The 24,522-nt window shown below is 41.4% G+C and overlaps 1 protein-coding gene and 1 pseudogene across 6 annotated transcripts in view; one reads left to right on the top strand and one right to left on the bottom strand.

Moving 5' to 3' along the window:
• HYCC1 (hyccin PI4KA lipid kinase complex subunit 1) overlaps positions 1–24,522 on the top strand; it is a 214,983-nt gene that overhangs the window by 109,034 nt on the left and 81,427 nt on the right. For 4 of the 6 annotated variants that reach the window (XM_070787594.1, XM_070787591.1, XM_070787593.1 and 1 more), the window contains exon 1: positions 18,549–18,758. The exons of the other annotated variants lie outside the window; for them this stretch is intronic. The gene's annotated coding sequence lies outside the window, so the exon portion shown is untranslated. Of the gene's footprint in view, positions 1–18,548; positions 18,759–24,522 lie in introns of those variants that run through there. 6 annotated transcript variants of the gene reach the window in all.
• On the bottom strand, positions 10,968–11,631 carry LOC109557868 (COP9 signalosome complex subunit 8 pseudogene; annotated as a pseudogene).

Here is a 24,522-nt window from a genome sequence, read left to right as displayed (position 1 = left end):
TTTAAGTAGTCAATGATAGCATGCTAAATAAAATCCTTGGCAATGTGTGATACAGAGTAAGTGCTAAGTAATTGCTGGCTACAGTCGTTTTTGCTTTTAAGAATTTGAAGACTTTGTTTCAACATCCTTAGAGAAGTAAAAGCTGGGTTTCAGAGAGTCCCAAGTTAATTTCTCAATGACACTGGCTTAAACAGTGACAGAATTAGACCTCAGCTCTTTTGAATTCTGATATATTCTTACTGTCTTTCCAGGACACAGTACCTTCACCAGAGGATTTCGAGAGAGTTTTGAAATAGTCATTTTAAAAATGATCATGTTTTACAACCCCAATGGAAGAAAATAGTTGAAACCAGGGTTGTTTTTAAGAAATCCAGGATGTGGACACTGTTAGTAGTTCAATAGGCATAACTTCCTCCTCCTCTTTCTTAACATAATCCCAGCTTGGTCCAGGTGTCCACTCCTTCCCCATCTCAAGGAGAGATTCTTCTTAGTCTAAAGCAGTGCTCCTCAAACTTTAGAATACATGGCATGTTTGTTAAAACTCAGATTGCTGGACCCTCCCTTCAGCATTTCTGATTCAAGAGAGCTGGAGTGAGGCCAGAGAATTTGCATTTCTAGTAGGTTTTCAGGTTCCCAGCAGCTGGGAACTGCTTAAACTGCTGATCTGGGGACTGTCCTTTGAGAATCATTGGTTTAGGACAATCAGTCATTCCCCTGTTCTGGGAATGGCCAAGCTTCCCTGGTAGCTCAGCTACAAAGAATTGGCCTGCCATGCAGGAGACCCCAGTTGGATCCCTGGTTGGGAAGATCCCCTGGAGAAGGGAATGGCTACCCACTCCATTGCCTGGGATTGCCTGGGAAATCCCGTAGCCAGAGGAGCCTGGTGGGTTACAGTCCGTGGGCTGGCAAACAGCTGGACATGACTGAGTGACTAAGCACAGCACAGTAAATTGCCCCAGTCAGACTAAAGGCAAAGGAGCATATCCCTTGGTTGGATTTACTCTTTCTTGTTGTAGTTGAATAATGAACAGTTGTTGCTGACACCCATCTTATCATGCTGCTGCTGCTGCTGCTGTTGCTGCTACTAAGTCACTTCAGTCATGTTTGACTCTGTGCGACCCCATGGACAGCAGCCCACCAGGCTCCTCTGGCTACAGGATTCTCCAGGCAAGAATACTGGAGTGGGTTGCCATTTCCTTCTCCAAGCATCTTACTATGAGTCTCAGTAAACAGACAGTGGGGCAGATGGCAGAGCAGCGAGAGGGATAGGGCCCAAGACTGGTGAAATCACTGAGACACTGAATTACCCAAGTCAGAGACTTGATCTTCCTCTGTACCTCCTGGCATGTGAGGTTGTGCAAATTTCCTTGTTTAAGCAACTTCAAATCACATCGTCTGTTACTTTCCCCATGCTTAACCACTCGATGTCAGATATATTCCTAAAACTCATTAAAATGATACTAAATGCATTTGAAATCCTTAACATTTTAATTTATTCAATTTTTTCCTCTTCCAAATAACTGATAACTTTATCTTTCATTAATGAGATAATGCATATGTAAAGACAAATCTATTTCTATGCTTTAAATGGCAGAAAGTGCTCAATAAAAGCACGATTCTATTCTTAATGCTTTCATGATATACTGTGGGCAGGAAAGACAATTCTCTTTCACAAGATTTGATGTGATTAGTTAATAGTTGTCAGTGAGAAACAAACTCTGGTACATCTCTAAATTAGGAAACACTTGAGATTCTCAGAGAAGATAAATTTCCTCTAAGGAAGCTTAGAAGATTATTCACATAATCTTAACAATTGCAGTTTGTTAGAAACTCCATTCTGTTTATAAGCTGAAGTAGGAGCAGAAGGGAAATGAATGACTTCAAATCTCCTTCATGTTTTATCTTGTTACTGTAATTACAACTATGGTAAGAATATTAAAAATAAAAAAAAAAATCTCAACAAACTAGCTCTTCCTTCTGACATCACAAAACTGGAAAATATATATATATACACACATATATATATATATGTTTATCCAGTTTATTTCTTCCTTGTAGAAACACGCCATTCATTGCTTGTGACTGTAAGCAAACAATATTTTTATCTGTGATTATGATACATTTCCATATAAGATTTCTTTGTGTGAAGGGTCATTTTATTGTGGCTTAATCATTCAGTTCTCCTTCAGAAAATGTACGTTACCCAATGACAGAGCCCATCTAAGTCTTTAAGTTATTTTGAAGCGGAGCAAGTTTTTTTTTTTTACATAAGAAGTTTTGAGTTTTTCTGTTTCCTTTAAACCAGAGATCATGATGAATAGTAATAATAACCTCTGTTGCTACTTATTCTGTGTCAGGCATTGCATCATTTATAGGGACTAGCTCATTTTATTTAATCATGAATTCATTCAACAAACATTTGTGGAACACTTCACATTTGCCAATCTGGTGCCGTATATTATATAGACCATTTTCAGCTAGATTTTTTCATCAGGTTGGAAAAAGAGTAGTGGTCTGACTTCAAATCCTAGGGTAAGAGCCCTATTTCCCAGGAAGTAAGAAAGAGATGAAGATGATATAAATCACGTTTTTTCTTTCTTTCTTTCTTTTGGCTGTGTCCCGTGGCTTGTGGGATTGAACTCATGCCGCCTTGCAGTGGAGCAGTGAAAGAGCAGAGTTCTAACCACTGGAATTCCCTTGTCCCTGAGTTTCTGTTCCCAGTATGATAGACTATGTTTTCCAAAGTTTGTTCCTTGATATTTCCATAAGAAGATGATAATAGGAGTGATTTTTAAAAGTTCCATGACCAAGAATAGTGTGGGGAAATGTGGGAACTCAATCATTAAACAGATTTCTTTACTAGAGGAGTTCTTAGTACCTTTAGTATGCTTTGGGGCTTTCCAAAGAGGTGCCACATTTTGCATTATTTCTCAAACTTATTTGATCATAATGTCCCCAAACCTGTACTCCCACAGAAGGCACAGTGTTCAGGCTCCTTGGCACACACTTTATAAAAGACTCTTGTAAGTTATTTCTGCTTTTAAAAGCTTCTTCATTCCTCTTTCTACTTCAACTAAGAGTTTTTTCATTCCTCCTTCTACTTCAAATCTCTCTAGTGCTCTCAAAGTTCCAGGTTTTTTCTCCACAAATGCAAACTCCCCCACCTCCCTGACAATCTTACATGTCTTCAAGACTTCTAGTTTTTCAGAACTCACAGACATTTCTAGTAAAATCTGAGATATCTATGAAAGACATTTAGCCTCTCAAATTTCTTCATTCCTGGATGATATCATGGCCTCAATCCACAAGGAATGGGGAAGGAGGGAAGAAGAGGACATAGGGGAAAAGGTTATAATCAGAAAGGCTAAAAAACTGTAAATTTCAGTACATAGATGAAACTTGGCACAGCCCTTCTGAAAAACTGCCAACTCCTGACTGAAACTAAAATGTATACAAATTAGAGTTATGCATTGCGTTTATCTTGGAAGCAAAGTGAAAGAGAAAACTTGGAAACTGCCTGCTTAATTTGGTCACGTTTCAAAGTCAAGTCCAATAATTCTTGTTGGAGAAGATGGGGAGAGGGAGGGGATGGTCTTTGGAACCTGGACCATGTAATTTGTCATTTATGTTAGCCAAATAACTTAACCATTTCCCTACCTGGATTTCTTCTGTGTGAAGCGTGAGACTGCATGTTGCTGTGAGTTGCTGTGCTGGTGAAGTCCACTTGAAAAACAACAGTGTTTGTAAAAATCTATAATGGAAAAGAATCTGAAAAAGAATATATATATTTATGTATATATAGACATATATATACATACAACATATATGAAACTAACATAATATTATAAATCAACTACAGTTCAATAAATAGGAAAAAAAATTATGGAAGTAATAAAAAAAAGGAAACCTCTTATTTCTGTATACCTTTCTCTCCTTCGATAAATACATCTATCAGACCTCATCATTCTCCAGAAATGACAAAGAGTAATAGCTAGCATCAGGTGGGGAGAGGGGAGACATAGGGAGTTGTGTAATTCATAACTTTCTTTTTTGAAGAAAAACTTTTCATATGAGCCAGGATCCTGGTAGGAAAGTGAATTCTCCACTCAAAGTTGTTCAGTGGAAGAGGTTTTAGTAAAAGGAGTGTTCACAGTGATGAGGGCAAGGTTAAGGGAGCCAGCAAATATGATAAGGTACCCAGGGACTAGTGACAGGGGGAATCTATCACCATTAGTAGGTCTGAGGGGGCAAAGAGAGTAAAGGTGCCCCATAGAAGCTGGACTTGCGGACCCAGCACATCAAAGCAGGAAGGAGTAGGGGAAAAAACAACTCTATCTCATTCAGCTCTCAGTTCTCCTGCAGGTTATCTCCTACTGGCCAAACCCAGACAGAACCAGAGAGCAAAATAGTGCAGGATATGCAACGTGAGTAGTGAGAGCCTTTCTGAAAACACAGCACACAAAGCTTTGGGGAGAAAATGGAGAATAACCAGGCATCTCTTCCCACAATCTAACTTCTGGGTAAAAACTTTGAGCAAAACCCTACTACGTCAAATAAAGGAACATTTTACTTTTAGCTCTGAGTCCAATCCCCTCATTTTACAGATAAGAAAACTGATAACCACAGAGCTTGTTCAAAGCCGCGCAAGATCACTATGAGGTTTCAGCCCAGTCCTGCCTTCTAATTCCACGATGAAGCTTTTCCACCTGGCCACTTTGCATCCTTCAGACCCTCTGGGCCTACTCATTATCTTATTTCTCCCTCAAAATATAGTTTCTCAGTTCTCCTGTGTCTTCTGGAGAAGGAAAAGAAAGATGACGATTTCATCTCTGGGCAGATATATGCCACCAACACTAGGTTATTCACCTGGATAAAGTGCAAATTGCATAGAATTGAAAATGTGATTATATTTAAGCTCAACTATAGGCCCTTGCGGAGAAAGCAATGGCACCCCACTCCAGTACTCTTGCCTGGCGAATCCCATGGATGGAGGAGCCTGGTAGGCTGCAGTGCATGGGGTCGCTAGGAGTCGGACACGACTGAGTGACTTCACTTTCACTTTTCACTTTCATGCATTGGAGAAGGAAATGGAAACACACTCCAGTGTTCTTGCCTGGAGAATCCCAGGGATAGGGGAGCCTGGTGGGCTGCTGTCTATGGGGTTGCACAGAGTCGGACACGACTGAAGCGACTTAGCAGCAGCAGCAGCAGCATAGGCCTTTGGGTAAGCTGGGTGGCTAAGAAAAACCTGGCTCACCTCGTCAACTTGTCCTTCCAAATGCACTGTCAGTGTTCTAGAGAGATCTAAATGGATAATTAAGGTGGCCCAAATGCCAGGTCTGTTTTTAGGTTCAGTGGCAGGGAATTCAGGCCACTTAAGTTTCAATACTTCAGGGTCAGCCTTAGGGAAAATTGGGAAATGGTTGACATTTGCCTTAAGTTGCTTCATGCTCACTCCCCCTTACCAGGTTGTTTCCTCCCCTTCACTCCCGGTCAAAAACTAGTTACCAGCTAAGTCAGGAGCTGATCTACCTGTCCCCTTAAATGTTCTGGAGTTTCAGACTGTCTTGGCCTTTGGGGCCTGCTTTGTCCTTTAGGGTTTTCCTTTCAGTGATTCTTCAGCAGATCTGCTAAACAAAGGTATGTCTAACTGTTCCAGTTGTTGTGTAGCCTGTTCACGTGTTTCTCTTCCCGAATACTCTCCCCACGTTCTCATTCCTCTCCACTGTTTGCACATAGACAGCATCCCAATTGTAAACAGACCCTACAGTGGTAAGAGTTCCCCACGTGGCACAGTGGTAAAGTATCCGGCTGCTAATCCCTGGGTCAGGAAGATTCCCTGGAGAAGGAAATGGCAACTCACTCCAATATTCTTGCTTGGGAAATCACAGGGACAGAGGAGCCTGGTGGGCTCCAGTCCATGGGGTCCCAAGAGTCAGACACAACTGAGCAACCGAACATGGACATGCAGAGTGTCGCATTCATACACTCAAGTCACCCTGTGACAGGCAGCAAGGAAAGGTCATCTAGTACCCCCTTTTGATTGAGGTGCAGAGGAAAGTAATTTGCAGTCTCTTTTTCTAGAACAGAAAAAAGCTCACCAGCCCCTATTGCTAGCTCTGGAAGGAATTGCCAGGTGGAATTTGAAGCCAGATAAACTTTTCCTTGGCCTTCAAAAAACCTCCTGTTCCTGGAGGTTCACTCACATTTTTAGAGAACCTGTCCTGTGAGTCAATCAAATAAAGATCTTTCTAGGAGATTTTTATTTCTTAATACCATCAAACACCTGTCAAAGTTCACTTTTCCTTTGCTCATGAGGACTGGTATAATAGGTATCAATATTAATAATCATCTGATTATATGGCTGATAGGTTAAATTATTTCATTGTGGGAACTGTCATCAACTATTTTCAAGCTGTAAAATTTGAAAAACCAGCTGGTTTTCACTGTTTATATTCAACTCCTTTTCTCTTTCCCTGCCCCTGCTGGCATATTCTTCTTCCAGTAATGTTCTCCCTGGAATGTCAGCGAAAACACACTGGAGCTAAGCCAGCAGATAGGACCAGAAATAACCTACTCCAGAAAAACCTCTCACCACCATCTTCTGACCACGTGATTGGAGGCAGCTAACACATGTAGTCTCAGATTCAGAGTAGGGACTCAATGAATGATTGTCAATCTTGCAACTAGTCAACAAACAGGGCCTGGAGATCTGATGCATGGTATGGGGAATATAGACAACAGTATTATATTATAATCATCCAACTTGATAAGTCTAGATCTAAATTATTTCAACAGCAAGAAAGAAATAATAATTATGTGACATGACAGAGGTGCTAACTATAGCTACAATGGTAATCATATTACAATATAAAAATGTATCAAATCAACATGTTATACAACTTAAATTTACAATGTTATTTGTCAAATATGTGCTTCCCAGGTGGCACTAGTGGTAAAGAACCCACCTTCCAATGTAGGAGATGTAAGATATGTGGGTTTGACCCTGGGTTGGGAAGATCCCCTGGATGGCAACCCATTCCAATAATCTTGCCTGGAAAATCCTGTAGATAAAGGAGCCTGACAGGCCATATTCTATGGGGTCACAAAGAGTCGGACATGACTGAAGCCACTTAACATATACTCACATGTCAAACATATCTGAACTGAAAAAAGATTTTTGATTCTGAATCCAAATTTGACTGAGCAGTGATTTGCAATGAAACAGACAGGCAGATTCTTTAAAATTGCTGAACATGGAAAGATCTGCATTAGTTATTCAGGAGATGCAAATTAAAACCACAATGAGATGCCATTATCTATCTGCTAGAATAGCTAGAATTTAAAAGGCTGATAATACAAATATTGACAAGGATGTGGCATAATTGGAATTCTCATATTCCACTGCTGGATATGTAAATGATACATTTACTTAGGAAAATGATTTGATAGTGTCACGGTGAAGGCGAGCATAAGCTGACCCTATAACCAGAAGTTCCACTCCTGCGTATTTACCACAAAAGTACACGTATTTGTGCACTGAGAGTCACATAGTATAAGAATGTTCCCAGCAGCATTATTTGTAATAGCCCCCCCCACCTTTCTGTGCTGCTGTGCTTAGTCGCTCAGTTGTGTCTGACTCTTTGTGACCCCATGGACTGTAGCTCGTCAGGCTCCTCTGTCCATGTGGGTTCTCCAGGCAAGAATACTGGAGAGGGTTGCCGTGTCCTCCTCCAGGGGATCTTCCCAACCCAGGGATTGAACACAGGTCTCCCACATTGCAGACAGATTCTTTACCATCTGAGCCACCAGGGAAGCCCAAGAATACTGGAGTGGGTAGCCTATCCCTTCTCCAGGGGAACTTTCTGACCTAGGAATTGAACTGGGGTCTCCTGAATTGCATGCTGATGTTTTTATCAGCTGAGCTACCAGGGAAGCCCACCTTCTGACAACTACCCAAATGTCCATCAGCTGCAAAACTGTCAGATACATTTTGACATATTCATATAGTAGAATTCCATATAGCAATGAGAATGAGTAAGCTATAATCACAACAAGAAACATGGATGGAACCCACAAACAAGATGGAGAGGGAAGAAAAGCCAGACTCCAGAGTATAGATTCTGTATGATTCCATTTACATCAAATTTAATAAGCATACATAGCTACATTAAAGTAATAGAAGTCAAAATGGAGGTTATCCATTTCACTCCAGTTAGAATGGCTGCTATCAAAAAGTCTATAAACAATAAATGCTGGAGAGGGTGTGGAGAAAAAGGAGCCCTCTTACACTGTTGGTGGGAATGCAAACTAGTACAGCCACAATGGAAAACAATGTAGAGAATCCTTAAAAAACTGGAAATAGAACTGCCATACGACCCAGCAATCCCACTGCTGGGCATACACACTGAGGAAACCAGAATTGAAAGAGACACGTGTACCCCAGTGTTCATCGCAGCACTGTTTACAATAGCTAGGACATGGAAGCATCCTAGATGTCCATTGGCAGATGAATGCATAAGGGATTTGTGGTATATATACACAACAGAATATTACTCAGCCATTAAAAAGAATGCATTTGAATCAGTTCTAATGAGGTGGATGAAACTGGAGCCTATTATAGAGTGAAGTAAGTCAGAAAGAAAAACACCAATACAATATACTAATGCATATATATGGAATTTAGAAAGATGGGAACGATGATCCTATATATGAAACAGCAAAAGAGACACAGATATAAAGAACAGTCTTTTGAACTCTGTGGGAGAAGGCAAGGGTTGGATGATTTGAGAGGGTAGCGTTGAAATGTGTATATTATCACGTGTGAAGTGGATCCCCGATCCAGGTTTGATGCATTAGACAGGGTGCTCAGGGCTGATGCACTGGGATGACCCTGGGGGATGGGATGGGGAGGAAGTTGGGAGGGGGGTTCAGGATGGGGAACACATGTGCAGTCATAGCTGATTCATGTCAATGTTCTGCAAAAAGCACTACAGTATTGTAAAGTAATTAGCCTCCAATTTAAATAAATAAATTAATTTTTTTTTTAAAGGAGGCTATCTTTGGGAAGGAAGGAGTGAGTGGTGATTGGGAACAGGCCCATGGGAGCTTCTGAATCATTGTCAGTTTTTTTGACCTGGATCAGTGGTTGCATTGTTCACCTACAACAATCCACTGAGGCAACATATTTTTGTTTTCTCTGTTTTTCTGTATGTATGTTGTACCTCAATTACAGCAAAATTGCAATTGCAGAGCTGTCAGGACTGGTCCAAGTCAACATATCCTATCCCTCCTTGACCCCTTTAGCATATTTTATTTTCATCAATGATCCTGATTCTTCTCATCTCCACATAGCATCTTACTGCCCATGGAGCTTCCTAGATACTGTCCCAGTCTCAGATATCTACATTCCTGCCATCTGTCTTCCCCATTGTCTTTCCTAACGCCTTGCTTTGTCTTAGAGATAGGATAAAATAATCTCTATTTTTTTTTTTTTTTGGTTGTGCCCCTGAGGCTTAAAGAATCTTAGTTCCACAACCAGGGATTGGCCCAGGCCATTCGCAGTGAGTGTGCAGAGTCCAAGATGGTAAAGAATCTGCCTGCAATGTAGGAGACCTGGGTTCAATCCCTTGGTTGGGAAGATCCTCTGAAGGAGGGCATGGCAACCCACTCCAATATTCTTGCAGAGTCCTAACCACTGGACTTGGTCAGGAAATTCCCAATCTCTGCTAAGTTTTTTTTTTTTTTTTTTACCATTACATATTTTATTTCTTTTTAATTAAGACATTTGTACTTTAACAGAGACAATGACCAATGACAAACTAGAATGCATTCATAGGAGGACAGGCTAGTTGAAGAATTAAATTGAATATTTATTGAACAAGTGCAGAATAAATGAACTAGGAGGTGAGGTGGTTTTAACCTGAAGATACAATGAAGTGAAGTGTGAAGTGCTAGTTGTTCAGTCGAGTCTGACTCTGCAACACCATGGACTGTAGCCCACCAGGCTTCTCTGTCCATGGAATTCTCTAGGCAAGAATACTGAAGTGGGTTGCCATTCCTTTCTCCAGGGGATCTTCCTGACCCAGGGATCAAACCCGGGTTTCCTGAATTGCAGGGAGATTCTTTACTGTCTGATCCACCAGGGAAACCTGAAGATACAATAATTAAATATTGTATTTCAAATATTGTACTTCAAATATTCAGAGAGCTGTCATACACAAAAATGAAAGATTTGTTCAGTATCTCTCCCAAGGGCAGAACTTGACCCAAGGGATGAATATAAGCAATCAATAGGCTGCAGGACAGCTGTACAAAGTGTATCACTTAATAGCTTCTTTCCCAAATTATGCATTCCACCCGTACATTTTCCTTCTTCTGAAAGGAAATAATACAAATGAATACTTCCCATGAATGTCTTAAGCTTATTCTCATGGCAAGTCCTCCGCTGCCGGCAATAGATGTAGTCACACTCTCAGAAAAAAAATCTAAAGTTAACAAATTGCTTTACTAAGGAAATGATCTTTTCTTCCTCAGCTCTCAGTATTTTATATTTGTGATTCTCAGGAGGTGAGAGGAAAAGAGCATATTCTCCAAAGAGGATGAATTAGGGTCCTCAGCAATTCAGATACTGCCCCTGGGGATAGTCCTCCTCAAACTGTCAGTGCAGCTATCAACCTATGGTACAGATGGGAGTGTGCTGTGCGCCGGGGCAGAAAAAAACAGCTGATAACCACTGTTCTACATGAAGCAGGAAGGCAGTATTTTATGAGTCAGTAGGAAATATAAACTGACTGCATAATACTGATGGGCTCCATCAAAATTGTCAACTATTAAAAAATGAGAATTGTTTCAACAACCATTATAATTTAGTTTATATATAGGTATTTTATCAAATATTTAGGAATGCTAAGGTGCTTAATCCATCTGATAAAATTGAAAATAAACACTTTACATTTCTCTATTTGTCAGTATTCAGAATTTGGAAGGTGGGTCTTGAACTCAGAATGATAAATGATAAGGAAAGCCACATAGTCGGTGAGTCAGGCTAACTGCTGCCCACTGGGAATGGGTGGAACAGGGGCAGGCTGTGATAAAGCAATAAACCTGTTAGAGGAAATATCCAGGGCCCCTGCAAGTGGCTTTGTGGGCATGACCATCCTTGTGGTGGAATCAGCCTACCATCCTTCTCTAGTATACCTTTCACAGCCTCTTCCACTGGAAGTCCAACAAAGGTTGCAAAATAGCAGGTGATGACGATAGATGTATATGTTTGAGAGATCAGGGAGAAGGCTCCTCTCCAGGTTGCATCTCTAAGCACTTCCACGATTGGCTGGACCATCTCAGACCACTGGTGAGCTTTGATGGTGAAATAGATTCTGGGGAAATCTCTCTGCCAAATTCTTTGTCCTACTGACCAAGTTCAGAATTTGCAGGTTTTATAGCATGTAATATCTTTTTTCAAAAGTTTCCTGCATTATTCACGTTATTATGGAGCAGATATAAATTTAGAAGCTGGCCATACACTGGGGGTATAACAATTTTGCCCGGAGCCTCAAGCTCCTAGTTGTCCGACTGATCTAGCAACTTTCTGAAACTGAAGGAACTTGCCACCATCACTGCCACTGGCATTTTCCTGGCTGGTCCTGCCGCCGTACCTCCCCACAGAGCCAGACCCCAAACTCTGCTAGTTTATTTGTGACAAATGTGTTTTCTTCTCTTCCTGGTGTAATTTAAATTTGAAAAAAATCCTTGAGAGTGACTTTAAGGATTAGTATCATGATTCAAACCGTAGAGGTAGAGGTTTTGGGGGATGATACCCTTTAAAAGACACGAGGATGCTGGGCCTGGACACGTGTCCCACACCTGTGCCTCGAGTAAACAGAGAAGTCTAGAGAAGGTGTTCCTTGTTTTTGCTGACAAAATGGGTATCCAGAGAGAACAGCTTGACAGAGGACTGAATCACTTTAACATGATGGTAGAGGAAGAAAGTGTGATGGGCTTGTCCTTACTGAACACTGGTTATGATGCTGAATTTGCTCACTGGAATTTTTTTTTTTTTTGCATAAATATCAGGGTGTGGTGATAGTGACTAAGTAAATGAGAGCAAAGTTGAAAAATAGAAGTATTATTCTTACATTGGACTCTCTTAACTCAAGAGTTACAGACCAGAGTGAACGGGTTGGCAAAACTCTTTGGGGATGCACCACTTCCTACCTCTCTTTGTTATCCTTCTTGCAGCTGGGCTTCGACTTCCCAGACTCATCTACTCTTCAACTAGTACTTGTGCTTCTTAAATTGCTTCAGTGGTACCACTGGGCAAGGGAACCAAGGAAGCATGTGGCTCTATTGATGCCTCTATTCTCTGGGTGAGAGATTAACACATGAGAAACAGTTTGGGAATAAAATTGTTCAATTGTTCAACAATTGATACACAATGAAGTGTTAGACTGAATACAACTGAAATACACATCTGATGAATGCAGTGAGTAGGCTGAAAAGCAGAGAAATCAGGTTTCCAGTTGGTGTATGGACATGTGAAAACCTGAAAAAGATTTATCAACCAAATGGAGACAGAGGATGAAAACTCCTGTCTTTTCAGGTTCTCCTTTATTCTGTGTTCTGAAGTTCCTCTTTACTACTGTGGGGCACCCAAAGATGGCACAACACCTTTCCACTTCCTCTGGGAGCTTTGTTTGTCACAGTTGTCTATATATATTTTCTGTGTTTTCTGGGACCTCATTTGGAAAAGAAAATCTGCATACAAGTTTATGCGTCTCTATTAAATAAGCACTGATGGGGTCTTTTGCTTGTCAGCAGTAACAAGAGCTTCTCTGCGGGATTTATGAGCGCACTTTAAAGAATTTTGAATAATTCATTGGCTAAGAGTAAAAGAAAGAGTGTTTAACTGAGGTTTGCTTGGGCAGAATTAACAATAAATGATGTACAGTCTGCTATCTCTTCACTGTAAAAATAATGTACATTTTTTTTTTTTGGTTGCAAAACTAACACTTATTTATTATAGAACATTTGGTAAATTAAAAACATACGTGAAGAAGAAAATAAAATTCAGTCATAATTTCTCCGTGCTTACATATCACTGACACATCTCCCAGACATGAACATTTGCATCATTGTGACTATGTCATATTGGAGTTTTGTACCCATCTTTTTCCCATGTCATAAAATATTTTTCAGAAACATGATTTATAAAACCTGAAAAACAAGACCCCGTCAACAATAATTCTTCTAGAAAACACTGGTTAATAAAATGTCTTAGAAGATATATGTGGATATTTTTTATTTCTAATCATGAGGGTAGTAGTTAGTAATTAGGCTTTCCACCCCTATATATATGACTTTTTAGAAATATGAACAAGATTGGCTCTACTGCTAAAAGATAAGAGAAAAAAAGATTTTTCCCCTTAAAATATCTGTTACAAAGGTATTGAAATTTTAGCTTATGATTTTTTTTTTAAGATATAGAGAATATTGTTTTCTTTCTAGGATGTTAGTCCTAGAAAAACCTGGAACCAACCTTGGAGGATAAAATTCTCTTTGCAAAATGCAGTTTATCCAGCTTCTTTCACTTGATCCATGATTCTGGAAGTCTGCTTATTGGTTTATACAAGCATGGCAGGTCCCACAATTTACTTAGAATATCCTAGGTGATGCAGAGGGGGACCTTGTAGGACTCTGGAAACGGCTGCAGTTGGTTCTGTTAAGATGTTGAACACAAACACTGGAAACTGGAGTGATTCAGGGCAGCAGTGGAAAATGGGTTATTTCATTGTTCCCTCAGTAGCAGGATTTCACTGGTCCCCATCTTTATTATGATGACGTGTTCTACTTGGTCTCTATTTCTACTGCTCCTTTGTTACCAATTACTTCATCCCCTACTTTGTACGTCTCTTCTCTGCCTGATGGCTTCAGTTTACTCAGAGCTTGCCCCTCTCAGGGCTTCTTTCTACACCTTGAGAAGCCTTCTTTCTACACCTAGCTTCTGCACCCACCACATGATTGATTTTCTCTTCCCATTTCCAGTTCATAGTCTTGAAAGAGGATGGGCTTAGGTAGTCACCGCCGCCCCTGTTTGGGTGGAGTGTTCACATCATTAGGTCTGGCTTCCCTTGACCAGCAAGGTTCTAAGAAGGGGGTTGTGTGGCATAGATCATGCCTGTGCCCCTGCTGGAGGCACTCTTAGAAGGGGAATCTGGCATGGCACAGTAAAGACAGAATGAGCTCTCAGCACATTCTTTTTGTTTTAAATTAAAAAAAAAAAATGTTTTAACATACTTGCCACTAATGTAACATGTTCTTCATATTTTTTTCAAGGTAAAATTCTTTGGCACTTTCACTTAAAATAGTCATGGTACATAGAAACAAAGAATAGATTGGTGGTTACCAAGGGCTAGAGACTGGGGGAAATGGGGAGATACTACTGGCCAAAGGGTACAAATTCCTAGTTATGAGATGAATAAGTTCTGGGATATAATTTACAGCATGCTGACTACAGTTAACAGTACTGTATTGTATACTTGGAAGTTGGTAAGAGGGTAGATCCTAGATGTTCTCATAACAGCAGCCAAAAAGAAAAAAAAGTTAACTATATGAAGTAGTAGAAGTGTTAACTCATCTTATTGTGGTAATCATTTCACAGTCTGTGTATATCAAATTATCCTGCCACATACCTTAAACTTACACAATGCTATATGTCAACTCTAACTCAAAAACCTGGAAGAAAATTGTCATATTACCCAGATGTTTTACAGTTAACTTTAATAGAAATATATTTGAGCTAAATTTTTCTTCAAGTTTCTGAAATTTAATAACATAAAATATATAATGTTCAACTGGCTTTGTAATGTTCAACTGGCATTTAATATAGTTATTTGCAAGAAGATAAAAACATTTTAATAGTGTAGAATTATGCCTGTGGATACTAGAGACTAGCAAAGATGGGTAGTTTAGGTTTGGAATATGCTGACTTTCATAAAGAGGTTAAAAGCATTTCCCTTTTGAAACAGAATGTTCTTGGGCATTTTCCTAGTGCTTTGCTGCTAAAATATAAATGGTTATGTGTAACTGTTAATTGCAGAGTGTTACTGTTGGAAATTGTTTTTGTATGCACAAATTGTGACAGGAGAGTGGACCGCAAACATAAACTTGAGTTTTGGTTTTACTCTGACTTAGAGGGAAGGTGACTAAAATTGCCTTCTGTATCATCTTACCACTGTAAAACAGGAAGTGAAGTCAGCCAATAAATTGCTTCCTCTCTTTTTGCAGAAAGGAAACAAATATATAAATATATATGGGCAGTCTCAGTTTCTTGCCACTCAATCCATCCTATGTACGATCTTGATTTAGTGTTAGTGAAATGTTATGATGTCATTCCCCTGTTTACAACCCTGGGAGTATGTTAGATTCACTTGCAAAGCTTTTAAAATAAACTCTATATCCAGGCCCTGTACCCCAGTTTTCTGATTTATTTGATGTGGGCATTTCTATTTTTGAAAGTCATCCCAAGCAACTCTAAGGAACAGACAGGAAGCTACTAGGCAAACTGACAGAATCTAACATTGGAGTTGGCTTTCAAGGCCCTCTATTGTCTTCCTCCAACCTAGCTTGCCAGGCTCTGGCCAGTTCAAAGGCTTCCCATGTCTTCTGTAAGCTGCTTGTATTTCCGTTCTTCTGTCTCTTTTCCAGGAATTCCAAGAGTTTCTTTCTCACACTTTCCGAATTCAAATTTCTGCCCATTTTTCAAGACGTGGCTCAGTTTTTACCTCCCCCTGTGACGCTTTGGCTTCTCCAACCACTCTCAACTGGAAGGCTTGCTCCCTAATCTGAAGTCACACAGCAGTTATTGCCCAGCGCTGAACAATGAATCAGTCATGTACTGCTCTGTGCCATCTCTCCTATTGTTGTGACAAATGATGAAACTTTGCTTTACTTGTCACCTCTTTGTTACCCAAGGCCCTATACTATGCGCTTCTGGCATTCCTTTGTATGCTTGACAAGTCGGTTCTGTGTACAGTGCAGGAAGTCAGTAAGTATTTGCCTCCATTTCCCACATCCAAAGGTGTGGTTTGGCACTTTGTCTCTGCTGGAGTCTTGCTCTGCTCCTCCTGGGCCTTCTTGCCAACAGACTCTCTGGCTCTTTAAATCAGGCCAACATATCCAGTGTTCCACAAGGCTGATTGCCAGTAAAACTGATTGTGCGTGTACTCCTCTGCTCACCCTTGCTCTCTCTCTATTTTTTGATCCAGCTGAGGCTTTGGCTTTCTTTCCCTCTCTGACCCTTCAGTCTCCTACTCCCTATGCTATCAGGACTTGATGGCAGAATTCAAGTTCCTGGGATCTGACTGCTTGCCTTCTGTGAGAATGTCAGAGTACGACACACTCTCCAGATCTTCTTACCCTTCTTCCTTCAGCCAACACTTCCCCTGACTCTAGCCCAGCCGACCTAAATTATACTGCCAATCCTCCACTAGTACCCTGGTCTAGTGGAGGGGGAAGTGACAAGGAATCTAGTGACAAGATTCCTGTCAAAGGAGAGACAGGCACTGTCTTTAAGATTCTCACCCTCTAAAAGAAAACCGATTGTATTGTTCACATGATTATAAGCTTCTATTGGTTCATGATTGCCTGTAGAATAAAGTCTAAGCCTGAGCTGTTCAATGGCTAAATTTAGTAGTTACTAAATTCAGATAAAAAATTGAGTTTTTCTTCTGTGCCCAGGTGATGCTACTGGTAAAGAACCTGCCTACCAATGCAGGAGATAAGAGATAGTTTGATCCCTGGGTTGGGAAGATCTTCTGGAGAAGGGCATGGCAATCCACTCCAGTACTCTTGCCTGGAGAATCCCTTGGATAGAGGAGCCTGGTGTGCTATGGTTCATGGGGTCATGAAGAGTTGGATACAACTTAAGTGACTTAGCATGCACGCTGTGCCATATTTCAAGTGCTGGATAGCCACTTGTGATTATCCTATTGGACAACACAAATATAGAACATTTTCACCATTACAGAAGTCTCTGTTGGACAGTGCTCATCTACATACCTTAGTGTAGCTTGTATGGCCTTTATAATCTCTATAATGTTTTGTTCTAGCTTAATTTTTGGCTGCTACTTTACCTTTCAAGCTTACCAACTTTCTCAGTGTTCCCCCAGCCACTCAGAGCCCTTTCACAGCTCTGCGTCTTTGAACTTGCTGTTCCTGCTTCCTGAAACGCCTTTTAATTTTCTTCTCTGGCAAACTCCTATTTACTTTTTTTTTTTTTTTTTAATATTTATTTGGTTGCACCAGGTCTTTAGTTGCAGCATGTGGGATTTAATTCCCTTACCAAGCATTGAACCCAGGCCCCCTGCATTGGCAGCTTGGAGTCTCAGCCACTGGACCACCAGGGAAATTCCCTATTCACCTTTTTAAGATCCAACTCAAATCTTACTTTGTTTGTGAAGTTCCCTGACTTTCCTAAACACAATAATTTTTCCTGCATTCCCTTGGCTCATTGAACCTGGCTCTGTTGCCCTTATCACCATATTTTATTATTTGCTTATAAATCTGTCTATTCTCTTGGATGGTGGATCCTGATTGTTCTATAGATATACCCTAATGAAGTGGTTTGCTTGATGCTCTTTCAATATTAAGTAATATGTTTTCTTACTGTGGGCTTGTGATTTATGTGTTTGCCATGTTTGAAAAGATCTTGGTGCTTTAGAAGTTCTTCTTTCTTAAAAACTAGAGTGGCTTCCCATCTTTCAGGTTGAAAGTTCATTTTCTTTCTAATTAATTCTGATGAGACTTGAGAGGGATGTGGTAGGATAAGCTGACAAGGTAAAAAACAGAGTAACTATATGTAGGAAACAGTTGGGATGTGCTTAGGTTCCAGTCGTTATATAAAATATTTAGTATTTAGGAGAAGAGAAGGGAGGGAAGATGAAGGGAAAAAAAAAAAAAGCAGCTCACGGAACGGATACTGTGGAATTGTGTTTGACTTTTTTCCAGACTAAGGCCAAAAGCAATGATGTAAGAGGAAAAGAGTTTTTATTACCATTTTGCAAAAACCGTATTTTATTACCATTTCCCTCCCCCCCCCCATCCCCCACTTCAGGATTTGATAAGGTTTTGAGAAATTCTGGTGACTCAAATTACTGTGAAGTAAATCCTCCTGACCAAGAAATAAATTAAAATATCAGTTAGTTTCTCTTCTGCGATTATGGTGAACATCATTCCGAAAGGCTTGTTTTCTTCTGGAAGAGCTGTAAATACTAAAGGCTGAGTCCAGTAGACCTTCTCTGATCACTATCGCCTAGATGCAGCTTCAATCTTAACAGTCAATCATCTCTCCTTGGGGACGCCGACCACGTCTTATCGCTCAGACCACGCCCACCAAGTCTCCCTCCCTCCCACCTCATGGCCCCGCCCCGGGCCTAGCAAAAGAAGATCTTCATTGGTGCAGAAGTTGCTCTGATCCCGCCCCAGCGAGCGGCGATACGCCGAGCTGGCGTGGGGCGGTGGTGGTTGGCTGCCTGGGGACGGGTCCCTGGTCTTGCCCGTCAGAGTAGCTGGCGGCTGTGGCGGCGCTCGGGACTGGGTTGTCAGTCAGTGAGCGGAGGGGGAAGATGGCTCGCCAGGACCCGTTCTGCTAGGAAGAAGGCGGGGGCAGGTGGTGCTGCTTATTCGGAGCAGCAGCCGTCGCTGTCGTTGCCAGCCAAACAAGTCGGGGTTCTGGAGGTCGAGCTTGGAGAGCCGCTCTGGTAAGTCCTGTGGAGAGAACCGCGCCGGGCCCCCAGGGCGGCCGGTGACCCATAACTTTTTTTGTCAGGGAGGAGCCGGGGCGAGGCGACGGCGGGGAGGGGACCGGGACTTTGTCCCCGGGGCGGCGGCTTCGTTGGGGGTAACGGCTCCAGCGCGAGGCGCCGCGGATGAGCGCTAGACTGTGCTGGACGCCCAGGCGTCCAAGGGTCTGAGGGGAGGAACTCGGTGGTAGGCTGCGGCCGGCGGCTTCTCGCCCCGAAGTTGGGCGCAGCCCGCCTGCTGCCTGGGCGGCGGCAGCTTTGTGCGCGAGGACTCGGGTCTTTCTCCTTCCCCGGCGAGGAGCCTTCCGACCTCCGGGCGTGACCTGGGTGCAGCCGCCTCGCGCGGACCAGCCGCCCTTCAGCTGGGTTGCCTGGGGTGGGACACCCCACCCCCTGCAGCGGCTGATGCTCCGGTCCGACCTCTCCTACCCCTCCCACCCCTCCGACTCCTCCTTCCCACTTCAGCGAGGCTGCAACTACCCGTCCAGTCTAATGGCCAAAATGGTCAGTGTCGTCCCCCTCGTCTTTGAAAGCAACATTCTTCCCCGTTCCCCCACAAGTCGGAGAGATTCACAAAGCAGCCACGATTCTTTCCTTTGTTATTTACACTGGTGAGCTTTTCATCAGCCCTTACCCTCTTTTTACTATGAGTTAGTCCTCCCCAGGTGGTGGTGGTTTAGTCGCTAAGTCGTGTCCGACTCTTCTAATATACTCGAGAATCGTTAGGATTTTGTCCGAAAATTGTTGCATTGAAAGACCCGCCGAAGTTTGCACGCTCTGGCAGAACTGGGTATCCTCCCTTCGGTGTGTACATGTGTGCGTTGTTCCCTCAGAGTATAGATGTTCCTGAAATTTTTAAATTTTGCTCTGGTGGTTTCGTACTGCACAGAATCGGTTCTCCGATACTCTGTCACACGCCGGGCAGCCGCTCGCTTTTCAGGTAGGGGGAGTTTGTTCAGCGGGCAGCTGCTGCTTATCTTCAGAGACCGTCCTACCGGCTGTAGGGCCAGGCTGTCCTTTGGCAAATTATTTGTCCTTTGGGTCACACAGTAGTTTTTGTAGCAGGTATGCCGCCTCTTTGATTCGTGTATCACTTTACAGTTTGAAATTTTCAGCTTTTAAAACCTTACCTGCATAAAGTCATAAATATTGGTGTAACCCTGAGTCAATGTAGTAGTCCTGGGAGGCTTGTTTTCCATGAGAACATTCTCCTAACATCCATAGATCACTACTCTGCGTGCCCCCCCTCCCCGTCCCCCAATTTCTAAGCATTTTTCTTTAGGTTAACACATTTTAAGTCCCAGAGCACCGTATTTTTGAAGTGCAGGCAAGAAAGAAAGAAAAAAAATCTTTAGGATATGCTTGGCTGGCCCATAGTAGCTTCAAAGTCGGCTGTTCTAATAATTCATTTCAACAAAGTGGCAAGGGAGAAAATCATTGCCTGTTTTAGAAAATAAATTCTGGATTTGGAGTATTTATCCTTTCTTGATTTACTATAGTTATAACAACAAAGGGTTTTAAGCCCTCTTAGTTACCAGAATTAACAGTATCTGGATATGGACATCAGATGAAGCATTGGTTAAGTCAGTGTGTTATCCCTGCTGTGCTTCGTTTTTTTGTTGTATTCCTGTTTTATGAAATCTGCTCTCCATTGCATTTTTAGAGCAGTGGTGTTTTGACAGTCAGAGTTTAAATATATCTTGTAGTCAACTGTTTTATTCAGGATCCTGTTGCCTGATATTTATTTTATAATGAGTATTAGGAGATCTTTAAAAGATGTTAGTATCAAGACTATTTTGGCCCTATCAAGTTTGCATCTTGTAAATAAACGAAATTATGTCAGACATAAATTTGCATTACCCCAGGCCGAATAGGTATACAAAATGAATGTCACAGCTCTTGTCATCTAGGAACTTACTATGCCATATACAAGACAGGTAAGTAAAGTAACAATTATAATACTCTGTGATGAGTGTGAATAGAGACTTGCCTAGCATTGTGGGTGAGCAGAGTAGGAGATGGCTAACTCAGCATGGATGTATGTAAAGTTGGGGGCACATAGTAGAGCTTTAAAGTATGGTATAATTTTGCCAAGTGCATGAGCTAAGTGAATACCTTTCCAGGAAAATAGAGTAAGTGAGAAAATGAGGAGGCAGGAGCAACCCTAGCAATTTAGAGACGTCATTGTCGGTGACAAGTCCAAAGTTAGGAACATTGGTCTTGACTTGAATGTGAGGGTTAGATGGGGTGGAAGATGAGAACAGTGAGGGTGGTAGAGGCCCAACCCAGGATGCCGTATCCTTGGCTAAGGGGATTGCATTGAAAATGATGAATAAGAAACCACGTAATGGATTTGTGTTTTGGGTGCTCATTCTGGTAGAGTGAGGTAGAATCTGATAGATCCTGTCACCTCAGGAAAGAAGGGAGGAAGAATCATGAATCCTGAGGGTTTGACTTGGTTCCATTGATTGGAAATGAGTTGTACATAGAGGGAAGATGATGCCTTCTACTTTGGGTTTTTTGAATTTGAGGAAACTGTGGGACATTCAGATGAAGATGTAGATAGGTGTTTGAATGTAGGATGTGGAACTTGTAAAGGAAATCAGGAATAGAGGGAGGATGGGGCGTTGAATTGAAGAAGCTGTATTGACTTGGGTATGTTGAAATGACTCAGATTGGAAAAGACTTTAGCATAATAAAAAGCAGCAATTGGAGAATAAACAAATAAAAGGCAGATAGGTGGAAGAATAGTGTGAAAGAGAATTAGTTAGTATTAGTTAGAAAGATTCGGAGAAGGCAATGGCACCCCACTCCAGTACTCTTGCCTGGAAAATCCCATGGACGGAGGAGTGTGGTAGGCTGCAGTCCATGGGGTCGCTAGGAGTCGGACACGACTGAGCGACTTCACTTTCACTTTTCACTTTCATGCATTGGAGGAGGAAATGGCAACCCACTCCAATGTTCTTGCCTGGAGAATCCCAGGGACAGGGGAGCCTGGTGGGCTGCTGTCTTTGGGGTCACACAGAGTCGGAAAAGACTGAAGCGACTTAGCAGCAGCAGCAGCAGTTAGAAAGATAGGAGGAACTTCAAGAAGGATGCCAAGGGTGGAGAAATTTTCAAATAGAGGAGGAATGGGTCAACAATTTTGAAGGCTTTAAAGAGGTGTCAAGTAAGAAGATGACTCCAGGACCAGTGAATTTGTCAGGAGTTCATAGGTGACTTTAACAAGGACAGTTTTAGCTGAGTAGTGGTTTAGAAACTAGTCTCCAGAAGACTGAGAAAGAATGTTGTTTGGTCCGACTCTTTGTGACCCATGGACTGTAGCATGCCAGGCTTCCCTGTCCTACACTATCTCTTAGAGTTTGCTCCAACTCATGTCCGTTGAGTCCATCCAGCCATCTCATCCTCTGTTGCCTCCCTCTCTGGCCCTCAGTCTTTCCCAACATCCGGGTCTTTTCCAATGAGTCAGCTCTTTGCATCAGGAGTGGATGATGAAAAAGTAGACATGCTTGCATGGGGCATTTTAAGAAAACTGAGGAAGGACGAGAGAATGATGGCCTTAGAGCAGTGGTTCTCAATCTTATCTACACATTTTCAAATCATCTGAGGGAGTTTTTGAGTCCTGATTTCAAGGGGGAACCCCTATACCAATTTGAAGAGTGAAACAGGACCTAGACGTCAGTATTTATTTCAATAGCTTTATGAAAATATAATTGCCTTGTAATAAATTACACATATTTAAAGTGTGCAGTTGAATGTTTAACATGGTTATATTTATTAAACCATCACCACAATAAAAAATAATGAATATATCCATCACCTCCAAAAGTCTCCTAGTGCTCCTTTGTAATCTCTGTCTCAATCCCTGAAACCACTGGTCTACTTTTTATTACTGTAGATTAGTTGCATAGATACTTCACAGTTCCTTAGGAAATTCCATAGACATAGTTGAAACTGCTGCAGAGGGATATGAGTTGAAGGGATATTATGCTTGGATTTTTTTTTTTTTATATGTGTAAGGAAAGTGAGAAGTAAGAGATTAGGAAAAATGAGATATGTATTGGAACTACGTTCCTGAGGAAATAGTAGATGGAATTCAGAGCTTTGACCAGTAAAGAAACGAAGACAACATCTTTAACAAAGAAAATGATATTAAAGATAGTGTATTTTTTTGTTATCAGCATCCAGGTTGTCATCATGTATCAAGATTGGTTCTCAGAAGTGCTCAGAAATAATTAGCATCTTAGTGTTATGAAAATGAATGCCTTGTAGAAAAACCCCTTAAATCTAGCCCCAGGTACTACCATGTAATGCTTTGTCATTTTTTGGAGGGGAGCAGATGGAATTAACAGTTTGACTATTGCTTACTGTTGAGAGCCAAGTACTGCTAGAATCTTTTTGACCCCCTTGGAGTTAAGCTGCGTATCTGTACTGGGGAAAGAGAACGTTTAACATTTGCAAATCTCCTGTTTAAAGCATCTTTGTTCAGAAGAAATCCTGCTTACTTGCCCTTTGGATATATGCCTTTTAAACACATTGGAGGAAAAAAATCATTCTTCTCTCTACCAAGGGAGACAGAGAAGAGTTGTGATTGGAAGTTGTCAAAGGTCCATACTTTGTATCCCGAGCAAGGTGGTATCTATATTCCACACTGTCCCTTCCACCTTTTTAAAAAATTTCAGGCTCAAGTTTCAGATGTAGGTGAAAGCTGAGCCCTGCTGGTTCTGAGGTCCAGGGTTTGTTCATCACTTGATTCTTACTACATTTGGCAGGAGCTGAAAGCAAATAGTTAATATCTAAATATTACTTGACATTGCACTTGATCATAAATAAAGATGGGAGTGAAAACTTTTGTCTGATCGTTTTCTAGAGTTCTGAAATTTCTTTCATTGTATTGTTCAGTTACTAAGTTGTGTTTGACACTTTGTGACTCCAGGGACTGCAGCATGCCAGGCTTCCCTGTCCTTCACTATCTCCTGGAGTTTGCTCAAACTCATGTCCATCAAGTTGGTGATTCTATCTAACCGTTTTACCCTCTGCCGCCCACTTCTGCTTTTTGCCTACAAAATCTTTCATTATGATTAAAGTGTAAAAATATGATCAGATATAGAGAGGGTAGGCCTCCCTAGTTTTGGTGCAGCCTAAAAGAGTAGAACTATCAGTGTTAACATGATTTTGGATACTGTTGTTACTAAAGTCAAAGCAATATTGTAAACATTCTGTATTTTCTTAATTACTAATCCAATATGTAATAATTGTAGGCAGTTTGGAAAATTCAGGAAAGCCTAAATGATATAAATAATGCCTTCATCCATTGATGGGCTTCCCAAATGGCACAGTGGTAAAAAAAATCCACATGCAATGCAAGAGATGCAAGAGACGGTGGTTCGATCCCTGGGTTGGGAAGATCCCCTGGAGTAGGAAATGGCAACCCACTCCTGTATTCTTGCTTGGAAAATTCTATGGACAGAGGAGCCTGGCGGGCTACAGTCTGTGGAGCTGTAAAGAGTCGGACATGAATGAGTGAGTGTGTGTGCACCTATTGATAATCATTTTTAACACTGGTGAATATCCCATAGGTCCTTTTTAATGGAATTTACTCTTTTTTTTTTTTCACCAACTGCCCCTCTCCACCCCTCCCCCTGCCCCCAGCATATTGTACCTACCCTTTTTTTTTTTTTTTGTACCTACTCTTTTGTTTGTTGTTGACACTGTTTTGTTT

The sequence above is a fragment of the Bos indicus genome, chromosome 4, assembly GCF_029378745.1.
Source record: "Bos indicus isolate NIAB-ARS_2022 breed Sahiwal x Tharparkar chromosome 4, NIAB-ARS_B.indTharparkar_mat_pri_1.0, whole genome shotgun sequence".
Taxonomy (NCBI): Eukaryota; Metazoa; Chordata; class Mammalia; order Artiodactyla; family Bovidae; genus Bos; species Bos indicus.
Note: the sequence above shows the minus strand (reverse complement) of the source record. Positions and strands in the feature narration are given on the sequence as shown.